This window comes from Pomacea canaliculata, linkage group LG10, assembly GCF_003073045.1.
Source record: "Pomacea canaliculata isolate SZHN2017 linkage group LG10, ASM307304v1, whole genome shotgun sequence".
Taxonomy (NCBI): Eukaryota; Metazoa; Mollusca; class Gastropoda; order Architaenioglossa; family Ampullariidae; genus Pomacea; species Pomacea canaliculata.
The window spans coordinates 9,692,380-9,705,144 of record NC_037599.1 but is presented as its reverse complement, the minus strand read 5'-3'; the positions used below and the strand labels follow the sequence as shown (position 1 = coordinate 9,705,144).

Genomic DNA, 12,765 nt, shown 5'->3' with positions numbered 1-12,765 from the left:
TCACACATATCAAAGCTGTACATGAGATAAGAAATGTTATCATATTAATCACATTTGACAAAGCTGTTTATATCTATGTAAACATTATCACAATGAGTAACGAATGAAGCATAAATTTAAAAAGGTTATATATCACAGCTGTTAACATGCAAGAAGAGAACGTTTCCAAATAACAATGGAAATGATGGGAAAGAAAATCGCCAAAACATATATGATACTTGTATCCAACCTGCCTCCAATAGTAATGTTAGTTTTGGTATTTCAACAACACTTGCTTTGCAATACAGTTTTGTTTCCTCGATCCTACCTGTTGTCCTCACAGTGCATTATAGGTCTACTGTGTGCATGACACAGCATTTGCCCTATAGTTACCGTGTACTGCAAATTACGCAAGCTTAAAATGTTAATAGTTGAAATTTGCGATTCATAGATAAAACACCACTCTCTGAGTTTCATGTTTATTTTAAAAGTCATAAACAAGTTTTGGCAGCATAATTAAAGAGTGGAGTTATATATCATTATAATTTTATCACCTAGGAGGAAACCTGAGGACAATGGTATCCGGGTACACACAACCTTGCAGAAACAAGAATACCATGTAAAGTCCACTGACTTCTGTATATGTTCTAATGATGTTACATGAATGAATGATGTCATATTTATTTTCGCCTCACTTTAAAACAGAATTTCAACCGTGGCCTTTGGCTTGGCCTTATATATTTTACTTCTGACAATTGTAGTTGATCCTGATCGGTCTCACACTTGTATGCGCGCTAGATCAAAACAAACATTTGTCATTCCAGTTGTACTTACGCCGTCATTATGTACAAAGAAGAACTAAATAACATTAGACCAACTCACCCAGAGCCATTAACAGTTGAAATTGAAACAGTTAAAACCGAATGTATCATATTTCCCAGATCAGCCAGCGGTTATACAAGGCCCTGCCCGGTGCAGACGAACTGTAGTTCGTGACCTTGACCTTTTAGACAGCCCTTCTAGTACAACTTTTTTTTGTTTTGTTTGTCCTTTGGTGTTTCACATTGAATATGAGAGTGAATTTAAAAGCAAAATATAGTGCTCTGAATCATTTTGGGTTCCTATATCTTTCAACACTCTCAAATGGATTGTCCGTGAGCTAACCGTCAACCAGCAATGACGTGCTCGATCCGGACCTTTACTCGGAATTTAATCCGCGGACGTAATCTTTATATCAGTTGACGTGGTCATGCTATCTTCGCTGATTTCATTTAAGCAAAGTGGTCAATTAACTTTTAAGTTGACTTCCTGTTTACAATAAAGATGGGTTATAGTTTTGATGTCACAAAGAGAAAAATGATCTTGGATAATAACGACGTACGAGCACGAACTTTACGTCCGTGGTGCGAGTTTCGGATTGTCATACCCCACTCCCAACAGCCACCCGGGTCATTACGGGGTAGGGCCCACCAAAGACGCGCTCCCCTTCCCCACTTATTATGGTTGAAGGTTTGAGAAAGATTAACAGACAACGTTTGATTATTTTCTCTTTATTTAGGATCTTTGAAATTCACCGAGAATCGTAAAAATCATTCAGTACAAAAATCCACTGCAGTTTGTGGTAGTTCATGATTGAGTGTCGTCTGCGCATTCAGTTCAGAGTTTTGACACACAATCAACACATGCTATAGTAATATTCTTTGATTTCATTGTGGTGAGTGTTTTTATAATAATCTGAGAAGAATTTTCAGAAACATAAATATATACTAAAGCTAGAATGCTTAAATTTTCATCCGAAAAGTATATAATTATATACATTCACACTACACGAAACGGGGTCCATTTAAAAATTGACGTCTGCAGGTGAGGTATAAATGACATGCATTGTGAATTTATGTTTAAGCCTAATTTTTATATTAGTATTTGTTTATCAGCTTTATTGTTAATGTTTTCTTCTGTTTCCATTTTGAACAGGTTAAAATTAACAAAATAAAAAAAATCTAACAAATATACACAGTATATGCAACACCTTAGCAAATAATCCATAAAATAATTTATTGTATTTTCTAGTAAATATGTACTCATCTTGTGGGATATAGTTTTCAGGGCTGCAGTGTTTCTGTGCCGACAGATATCACAGCTTTGGTCTGATAACTTAAAAAAAAAAATTGCCACTGAATGATAATGGCGCAAGTCAACAATAAAACACTTTATACAGGTATGCAGCAAGAAAAAAATGAAAACATATGACATGTTTGTGCAAGCTCCTTTATATATATATTTAGAAGAGGCTTTGTTTGTTGCCTTGTGTTAGAAAACTATAGCTTGGGTTTGGGCTTAGATAAGGTGCCATCTTCATGTACTGTTCGTCCTGGATGCTGTGACTGACATAGCTCACTGCCCCTGTTCATTGTGGGAACTGTACATTTTAGTTTAAAAATAAGAAAATAATATTTTGCTTATCCTAGCATTAAGACACAGATCAATCTTTCAGACTGAACTTTAAAAGATGAATAGAACTAGATATAATGTCATTAAGAGGATGGAGCATGATAGCAGTGAATAGTTTTATAATTTGCAGCTGTTTATGTTTTTGAACAATTTGGTTTTAGTAATGACATGCTAATTTATGTTGCATAGGTGCCACTTCAGAGAATAATGAAAAGAATGTGGGTTGGCAGATAATGAAAGATGCATGGCAGTATATTGGCTGGATTGTCATAACTGTTGCTTTTGCAATGCTAGGCATAAGTTTGACCATCTACAAGTATTTAAGGTAAAATATATTTTTTTAAATGTGTGTGTGTATAGATATATTGTGTGTTTTATGGTCTCTAGGTGTAACAGTTTAAAATAAACGATGAGAAACATATCTGCCTTAGAATCCTTGAAGACATAACTACTTTAGTTGTATCTTCCCACTATCTGATGAAATATATTTACTACAACAAAGAATAGCATATTTGTTGGGGTGGCTTGTATATGACAGGATTAAGCTCTGTTTGCTGGGGTATCCCCTAATACAAGGATATTTTCTCCAGCCTTCCAGGATACATACTCATACTTCCAGGATACATACTCAAACTTACATAGTTACCTTTCTGCAACACGCTTATAAACTGCAGATTTGTTAAGTAGGGTGCAGGAGGAAATGGTTTGGAAACATCTTTTCATTATGCATTCAGACTAGTTGATCTGATATCATCCTGCCCCTTGTATAATTTCAGGGTTATTGAAAAAGAACCTGAAACTAATGAACAAACTAATGAAACGAGTTTTTAGACTGGTAAACAAAAACAGAAAACATTTCTCAAGAGTTCATCTTCCTAAAATGTCTCACAAAAGTTCATTGCATGAAATATGCTGTATCACAACTAACATACAACTGCTGAACAACGAAGATGATATCAAACTATTAAAGAAAGAGATGCATTTTGAAAAGTTTAATTTTAACATGTAAATGTAATGTTTATCAATTATTACTTAAGATCTTTGGTTTAGCATCTTATGCCAATTAGTGTCTTTTGTAATATAAATGATAATTTACTCATCTGTGACAGACGAAAACAGGAGAGACTGATGATTCTGACTGGAACTTACACAGGTAAGGAAAAATTACATTAAACAGAATGTCTTAGCATTTTTTAAAGGCATCTTGACTTACTCTTTAAACCCCTTAGGTGGAAAAGGTTAGGTAACAGGTAACATACATCCTTTTTTGCATTCAGGAAGGTGCCAGGCAGCCTTGGATTAACTATGAAACAAAATAAATACATGCTTTGGGCATTAGCACACTCAGAATTTTACTTAGCTTCCATGATTAACACTTTGGCCACATAATAATAATAGGGGAGATTGTTGTGTCATCCCCAATGCATCGCTTAAGGCACACTTTATTTTATCTGAGCTACCAAACTCACCTTTCTCCTTCCTTTAGAAAAAAAATCCATAACCATGCAAACACGTACCTGTTTTTAAAGAAAATTGCTGAATTGCGACAGAAATGGAAGAATGCACGAATGAATGAAAAGGGCCATGGCCAGCTCGATATATTAAAAAAAACCTGTCGTGGCTTGTTGTAAAGGTATGGTTATCAGGGCCATGTTTAGGGGCAGGCAGACAAGACATATGCGTAGGACTTTTGATTAATGTGGTAACTATAGGGTCCAAATTAATCCTTATGCGTCAGGCCCCGTGGGGACTTAGAAGGGCCTGATGGTTGTATACTGTCTACGCATATTTTGTGTGTATAAACATAAATATAAATTGAAAAAAGGGAAGGAAGTCATATAAGACGATTCAAGGACAATTTTTCTCCCTTTAATCGCAGTTTACCAAACTGCACTATGGCTTCAGTCAACTCTTCGCCATCTTTGCTGATCGATGTATCATTTGGACGATTGAATATTTAACAACTATTGCACTTTGAGCTCTTAGTAAGTCTTAAAATCTTGTCAATGAAACTGTGGAAGTGCAAAGAACGACTACTATCAGCTTGAGACACGAGCTGCTCTGTATCCTGCCTTTATATCGAGACTCCTATTGTCGAACACGGGATGTTTTACAAGTTCTGTAGATAACCATCATGTACAACATTTCCAAACATAGTCACATATTATAAGACTAATCAATAATTGCTAGAATTTAACAAGATGTGGAGAAAAAAGTAAAGTGTCGTGAAAATACGAAACGCGAGTATAATCAAATGTAAACGAATAAGAATAAAAAGCATCTTGACACCGAACAGGTTTTTAAAAAAGATAAAAGAACTTTTTGAACGTCACTCCATCGTGGCGCCTAGGAAGGCATTCCAGCCCAGTCCACATCTAAACTGAACCCTTTCGATACACTTTTCGTGACTATATATATATGGGCATACTCTCGGGAGAGCCCGTGTTCCAACTCCGATTTTACTAGCAGTGGCGTAGCAAGGGTGGTGCGGTTGGTGTGGGCCTCACCAGGCATCAGGCAAAATTTTTGGGTAAGCGGCATCAAATTCATCACATTTTTTTTGGTCTTTTTTTTTCCCCGTTTACTACAGTCCGTTTTGGGAACATCAACGACAGGTCCGCACCAGGCAGCAAATACCCTATAGCTACACCACCGATTGCAAGTAAGATCAAAGAAGTCGATCAGTTTCGCAACTGTACCGTCAGAATACAGGATGCCACCGCGTGACTGCAGCCCTGGCACCAGCGTGAACTCTACAGAGGCCGTTCCTGTGTTTACGACATGGGACGGAAATATGCTAATGGAGTCATCCTCAACCTTTCCCCTTCTGAAGGCTCACGCGCTTTGAACGGCCAGAAGCCCATCCGGGGGCTTTAACGTAGGCCCGGTCCGAACACTGCTACCAAATCGATCTGCTCATAACAAGGTGGCATGCACACGACGTTCTTACGTGACCTGGGTTACGTGAGTTATGGGAAAGTATTTGTTAGCCGTGCTGAAAACACGACACCAACCTTCCATGCAGATAGCGAAGAGACGCGATTTACCGGCGAATTAGCAGCTTCATAAAGAAGCAACTACTCGAACGTAAAAAGTGGTTTGGCACCGATGAAAAATATTAAAAAAGAACCTTGCACTTTGATGATAGCGCCATCTGCAACTTGTTCCTCTGTAGTCGCTAGAACAATCGGATTTACATTTTTTTAATCCTTATGTCCCATTGCAACTGGCAAGATGCTTTCTAAAGGGAAAAGACTCGATCTTTTGAAATGAGCTGAATACTTGCATGTTGAGTATTTACAAAACAAGGAGATTTTAAAGTAGCTGGTAGTCTCCTGTGCTGGAAGAAGTGGAGAGTGTGCTCGTGTGTGTGAGAGAGATGGGAGGTATTTTTCTTTTTGCACTTCTATGATTTTTATGGCTTGCTGACGTTCCAAAGCATTGAACTCCACGGAGGGAAATCAGCTTTATCATCATCATCTCGTCGTCGTCGTCGTCGTCGTCGTCGCTGCAGGCACTAATAGATACCTGCCGGTTTCCTTTGTCAGCAGGACATACCTAAAGCTTAGAGTGATTACAATGATCTCAGAAACAGCAGGCATTTTTAAGGACCAAGCCGATATTTCACAAGCGTGTTACTACCTTGAAATATTGATAATGGATGTATGTGGGTGGATAGCTGTATGTGCCTCGCTTTGTCCTACTCGGAAGCCTCAAAGGTTCGACGAAAGGCCAAAGGCTTGTCAGTTTGAGATGTGTATTCAAGCGCTGTACCAAAGCTGACAAAAATCGAATTCTTGAGTTAAACACTCCTTTTGTTTTACGACAGACATTTATAGAAAACAATCTTCGTTGAAATAAGCCAAGTGTATTTATAGCAAGAATTCGATCAACTTTGTGCAAATCAACATTAGCACATGAGCAAACGTCAGGGCTTACTGGATCAGGTGATTTGAGTCAGCAGTCCATTAGAGATGTTCCTAATTCATAAAATCAACAGGAAAAAAATATTCTTTTTCACCAGCTTACTATTTTTGTCATTTACAGTATACTAGTCTACTTTTGCCTAAAGATTTCTTTTATAAGCCTCTCTCTTTTTCTACATGATTTCACATTTGAATGTTTTCCTCACGGTAATACTTATGTCATTCTTCCTTTAATCTCTCTCTCTGATTGTTGTTAATCTTGTTTCCTTGAGAGCCTTAGTGTTTTAAATACACCATTTAATTTCCGAAAGTGCACTTTTTTCTGCTAATTGTTTTCTGGACACGTTGCCCTGATTCACTCATTATCTCTGAAAGTAAATCCAATTTGAAATATTTAAAAAGGAAAGCGACAGGAGTTGTATAGAAATGTCGCCAACATCTTACAACTAGAAATAAACACATACAATCTTTAGAACTGGATCGCACCAGCCTCGTAACATTTCCCTTTCAAACTTTAAAGCGCCTTTAGAGCCCAACCACCTTTTAAAATGGGTGCATCAACATATCGAAAGGGAAAAGCCCGTGGAACACAAGTCCTGATATAAACCACCGTCCTCTCCATCAGAGACAAAATGGCTTCACTGCAATCTGTAATATGGTTTGAATTTGATGTGCGAGTCCCACATTTTCATGGATTTTTTTAAAAGTCCATAAAGCTATTGCGTGTCTGTGTCACATTTTATAGTTAAAAAAAAAAACAAACTTAGACAAAGTGTTTTCACATTTGTAACTGGCCAAGGTTATGGTGTCAGGCATTTGAAATCCATAAACTAGTCGACCGTCTAAACTCTGAGTGCGCACTAGTTCACACCAGTGTCGTGGAGTGCGCGTGAGAGTCTCTGGGTATACTCCTTCGTCAGCGTGCATATTATCCTTGTCCTCCTTCGTTCTGATCTTCCTTCTTTAGGTCCGCCCGTCTCTAATGCTTGCTCTTTTCCCTCCCCTTTTTTTTTTTCTCTTTTTTCCCCCCTCTTTTGGCCACGTGACTGTGGTCTGGCAGTTCGACTTTGCTGGCATGGTTACGCTAGTGCGTCATTTTTTTCCACGCACGAAGCTGCACGAGCTGGGTAGCTTCCTGTGCACTCGGTGGCGGGTCGATTTTTTTTTCTTCTGTCGGGTGGTTTTGTTTTTTTTCCGCTGATGGTGAGGCTGGTGGCGGTGACTACGATTACGGACAAAAGGAGATCTTGAGAAGCTGTGAAAGTCACAGAATGTATATCTTTGGAGGTAATAAACAGTCAAGTTTTTTTTTTTTAAATGCCTGCTCCATGGAGAGAACGTGAAACAGATGTTGAAATAGTCTCTTACAGGGCTGGTGGGGGGAGGGCGTGGAGGAGAGGTAGGGCGTAGATGACAATCGGTTCTCTTTCAACGACGTTCGTGATGACGGTAGCGCCTTACAAGCCTTGTATTTAAGTTTGTTTTTAAAACAGAAGCAGAACAGTATCCGTCACTCCGGCAAATATGTGCTTAGCCAATGTCGTGGGAGCGATGGAATAGAGGGAGATTAGTAAATATATCAGAGGAATAGATTTTTGCCATTTTAAAAAATGCGCCACATAATAGCAACATGTACGCAAGTGTGTTTACTTGATCTCGCGCTCTGTCCCCTCCCCCTTTTCTCTTCCTATACACATATGTTCGAGCACGGTGGCTTGGGCCAACGGTGGGTTTTGAACGGCTAGAACGTTTGATCCCAAAATGGCAATTGTACTCTGTATATAGACAACAGAAAGCACTAAATGAGGCTCGTGCTTTAGAAAACTTCAATCAAAACATTTAGTGGTTCGATTTTGGTCAAGTGAGGTGCCAGTAACCTGCTAACAATTAGCTTCTAGCTGGCTTCGCCGCTTGAGCCATGTGTCCAGGCCTGACGAGAGGGAGGGTCTGGTGTACCCGGGCCTGCAGCCTTGATCAGTCAATTTTTCCTTTTAAGCAAAAGCGAAAAGAAAAGGCATGACGAAAAGTAAATAAAGCTAGACTTCAAAAAACGCTATAAAGTGTAGGCGTCACCACTTCTAGAGTTACTCAGGTACCTCCAATAATTTGTACCCAAATCGTGTGACGAACGCGTTCACTGTCAGCAGGGAGTTGCCCAGCCACTGTTAGGGGATGCGAATAGTTTCATCTTTTCACATCATTGTCCCTCATGACTACTCACGTGTACACAGCTCTAAAATGCACATCTTTTGCAGTGTTGTAATCCTAGGTAGGTACACGTTTCATAACATTTGCTGTCTATATTACGTTACTAAATTGAAATGTATATATTGACAGACAAATTATAACTTATATTGTTATATACTGGGAAAATAATAAACTACTACGATTAATGATTATTGCAAGAGGCTCGAAAAGGTCGTCTGCCTTCGGGGCCTGTGCTGGCTTTGGGCGGTCCTGTTGTATGTGAGTGTCGATACAGGATGACGAATGATTGCATGTGCGGCGGAGTAACCATTTCTACGCATGCCCAGATGATGACAGCGTCCCTCGCAAGCAGCATTATTTTCACACAAACACACATCCCCTTTGTCACGTCTGTTTGCGCTGGTTTGTTGGTTTATTTAGTGCTTCCACCTTGATGTGATTTCGCACTAGGGGGGAGAGGGAAGGGGAGAAAACCCCCGACACCCAACCCTGCGGAAAGGTGTCATAAATCAGAGAGTGTCCCGAGACAAGATCTGAACCCTGAGTTTCTCACTGCAGTGTTTTTTAACCACTACACTACAGGCCATCCCTATTTTCGTTCTCTCTGCCGGACGACAACTCAGTTGATAGCAGCGTACACAACAAGGGGGACAACTTTCACTGTCTGACCGAACGTGTAGCAGACTGCGGGCTGGAGCACGTGCACAACGTTCGATTGCTGTCGGCAGCAGTTGCGAGTGATCAGTATTCGAAACGTAACACCGTGCCAGTAAAACCAATATTGCACCTCGTTCAGAAAACAAATAATTGTGCAGAACTCAAGTGCATTGATGTGATAGATTTCGTAGCAGCCAACTTTGCAACATGGAGTCAGGTGAACGCTGCTAGGAGTTAATTGGAGGGTTAAGCTAAGCTACTTAGTCCATAAAGGTTTTAGCCGAGGCATCACGTTATCCACCCAGCTACAGCGCTTCTGAGGGCGAGTGACAGCAAGTGAACGTTAACAGCTCAGACTTCTGCCTACATGGTTTGATGTAGGACAGCAGCTCTTGCACTGGTAAGGGTCACGTCTTGCCCCTAAGAAAGACACATGGGGGGAGTTTTCTACCGTCCGTCAAATCAGTACACAGCGAAGTTTTTTGGGGTATGGTGTGTGGACAGTTAATTAGTGAGACTTAAAACTAGGTCTATCACTCATAGTGTTCCCTGTGAAATGGCGTATGAATGGATTTGTTCACGTGAGCACAGTTTAGTGCGAGAAAGACCTCATCAGCCACCAGAGTGCACGCATGCATGCACACCCACTCGCGCGGCCGCGCGCGCTCTCTTGCTGGAGTTATGCGCTTGGAACAATACCGAGTCACTCTTAAATTATAGTAGTCGTCCTATAATTTTCATAATTAAAAAATGGGTCACCATAGAACAAACAGCTATTTTATTTATATGTTATTAACTCCAAGTAGTGTCTGTACATTTCCCATTTATTAAAAGACCGGAAGACGTTGAGTATTGGAATTCGTTTCTCTCTCACATACAAAATCAACGTCCCTACACTGCAAGCAACTTGGAACAGACGATATTGTCCAGATCCGAAGCAGAGCGAGGCGGTGTAGCTCGAACAATTAAATAGCATTTCCGTGTACCATGGGGCAGAACATGACTAGCTCAGGTCCATCTCTTTTGTCTGCCAACATCACCGGCAGGCACCCAGTGGCCGCAGCTTAATTTAATTTCTTTTTTCTTTTCAAGTATGACATTCATGGCACTTGATTTGGGGAAAATGCTTTCTCCCTGTCGCTCGGTAGGCGTGTTATGGAGGAAACATTACTGCATGACTCTTGTGGTATACGAGAAATCATTACATTTCATGCCTTTGGGAAATCCTGCACCGCGGAAATCATTTGTCAGAGTTGGCAGGTTCTTTACACGACAATTATTCTAGTGAGGCTGCCGATGAGTGTATGCGAAGTGGAAGGTATGGGTGGTTGTAAGGTAGCGATTATTGTACTAGAGGAACTTGTAATGTGCTCGCGCATAATCAAGTGAACTGGTAAAAAGCAATAATCGTTAGGCGTAAAGATAAGAGCGAACTGTTCACGTCCTGTTTGTTTCCTCTCTCTGATGAAGAGAACATGTGTTTCGCTTTAACGCGTGATGCACCTTTGTCATTTGTCTATTTGCTGACGGTTCCATCAATTAATAATGCCCTTTCTCGTTCTGGTGCGTCTTCAAGTGCAAACGAGATAGAGCAATTTTTCCGGAGATTAGATACTTCTATATCTGGAGATACATCGGAAACTACCGCAAGAGTAGCAGGGATAAGCAAATCTTCTGTGCATGGTACACTTGTGGTGGGAGGTGTTTTCTTTTCTTCCCACCTCAGGATGCAGATGACGGTTGCACCTAAAATTTAAATGGCAGGCGAAAAGCCGCGAGGTGACTGGTTCTGAACCTTTACGAGTACGAGAGAAGGGCCATTTTACTGCAGTGTTTTGTACCTACTAGAAAGCGCTCTTTTCAAGGATTAGATGTTATCGCTAAAGTGGTGCCTGCCAGGTGTAAATTCACCCATCTCAATGCTCATTAATGGGTAAGGTGTATGTGTGTTTGTGTGTGAGAGAGAATGACAGTCAGGGAGATAAAGACGGAATGAGAACAGATATGAAGAAAAGGAAAGTAACCATGAGCAGGCTGAAGAGAATGAATGTGGATGTTCCATGTTCATACGACCCTCATAGGACGTTTAATTGCACTGATTATTAATAATAAGATCGCTAACAGGAAGCCTGTAGTTATGTTAGTGCCGTCGACTACTGAGCAGAAGGTAGGTAGCTGCAAACAGATTGTGACCGGCGATGGACGAATGTTCCCTTGCCCAGCCAGTCGATAGATTTTTTCTTGTCACGGAAGGTGAAAAGGAGAGGAAGGGCTGGTCTTCGTCTCCCATATGGCTTACACTGGACAGTTAGACCACAGACAGTTTATTACCCTTATACCACCTATGCCAATACCATTCGACGAACTCCGGTATTGTGTAAAACACCAGCTGTGCCAGTAAAGAGGCTTCCTCCTTTAGGCTGCTTTGATTTCCTTCCCTCAACTTATTCTGTCCTTGATTTCCCTAACAATAGGAGCCGTGTAGTATATAACAGGGGGCGACATTAGCAAGTTGATAATTTTTGTTGTATACAGTGTATACCAGAAAAGGTTTTGTGTTCTTCAGTTAAGAAGTGTGGAAAAGTGAAGACAGTGAGTATCGTCTGCATGTGCACCCACGTCACCAAACATTTGTGGCTAATCCGTTACTCTGGCACTGGCGGGCCATCGGGTGATGGCGGTAGGCAAATGGAAGACACGGACGTGGCTTCGCTCTCACAGAGGCTTCTAATAGCGGAGTGATGCCTTTTGACAGAGATGTCGCTGCCAGATTGGACGAGGGCCCTGTGTGGAGTCAAGTCTGAGTAGAGACCGATATGTATACGCTAGTTTTCGTCACAGGAGTGCTTATTCCAGTCTGATTCTTACACGGAATTGCACTTCTGGACCTGACATGATTAATGTTGTAATAAAACTTATTTAATCGTTTAATTAATTTGCATCTTTCAAGTGCTGAGATGAGAGTCCTAGAGAGTTTTCTTTGCTGTCCATCGCGTTGTTTATTTTGTTGTTTTTGTGACATTTATTGACTCAGTCATACAAATTGAGCTGAGATTTTTTTGGTGAGCTTTTACAGCATTGTTTGCACATGCAAACTGAGCATTGTTTTATTACAAGCTCGTTTTTATGGGTAAGTAGGATGTGCTAAGAAGATCTGAATTCTGTCATTACCTAAATTTCTCTTGTAATAAGATAAAGACTTTTGTGCAAACTAGTACATTCTCCGTCCAGGCCTGAGAGAGAGAGAGCTGTAGATTGGTTCTAGCAAGGATTGATCTCTCAATTTTGCATATGGAAAAATTGAACAATTCCAAAGGGTCCTTCTTAGCAGAGAGGTCCTGTAAATAACTGCCACGCTTGTCTAGGAAGCGAAATGTTTATAGGATAAGAGGGGAAACAATGTGATATTTGCATGAACGTTCTTCCCATAGTCAGACATAAGACTTTTGCACGCCTGGAAACGAGGCAACTCAATAACATCTACCCTTCCTCCCGTCCACCCCTCCATTCGCTGTGAAGTGGCCACTGCAGACGGCGTGCCTGC

At 40.6% G+C, this 12,765-nt stretch overlaps 2 protein-coding genes across 5 annotated transcripts in view; one reads left to right on the top strand and one right to left on the bottom strand.

The window, feature by feature from the left end:
- LOC112573706 (ATP-binding cassette sub-family A member 7-like) overlaps nucleotides 1-979 on the bottom strand; it is a 35,798-nt gene extending 34,819 nt beyond the window's left edge. Inside the window, 1 exon segment of the mRNA XM_025254287.1 lies at nucleotides 862-979. The gene's annotated coding sequence lies outside the window, so the exon portion shown is untranslated.
- A 230-nt stretch (nucleotides 980-1,209) lies between these two features.
- The window catches only part of LOC112573341 (receptor-type tyrosine-protein phosphatase kappa-like), a 57,908-nt gene continuing 46,352 nt past the window's right edge, over nucleotides 1,210-12,765 (top strand). For 2 of the 4 annotated variants that reach the window (XM_025253623.1, XM_025253619.1), the window contains exons 1-4: nucleotides 1,210-1,693; nucleotides 2,079-2,197; nucleotides 2,620-2,755; nucleotides 3,540-3,583. The gene's annotated coding sequence lies outside the window, so the exon portion shown is untranslated. Of the gene's footprint in view, nucleotides 1,843-2,078; nucleotides 2,198-2,619; nucleotides 2,756-3,539; nucleotides 3,584-12,765 lie in introns of all 4 variants that reach the window. The other 2 variants (XM_025253622.1, XM_025253621.1) reach the window with 2 other exon arrangements.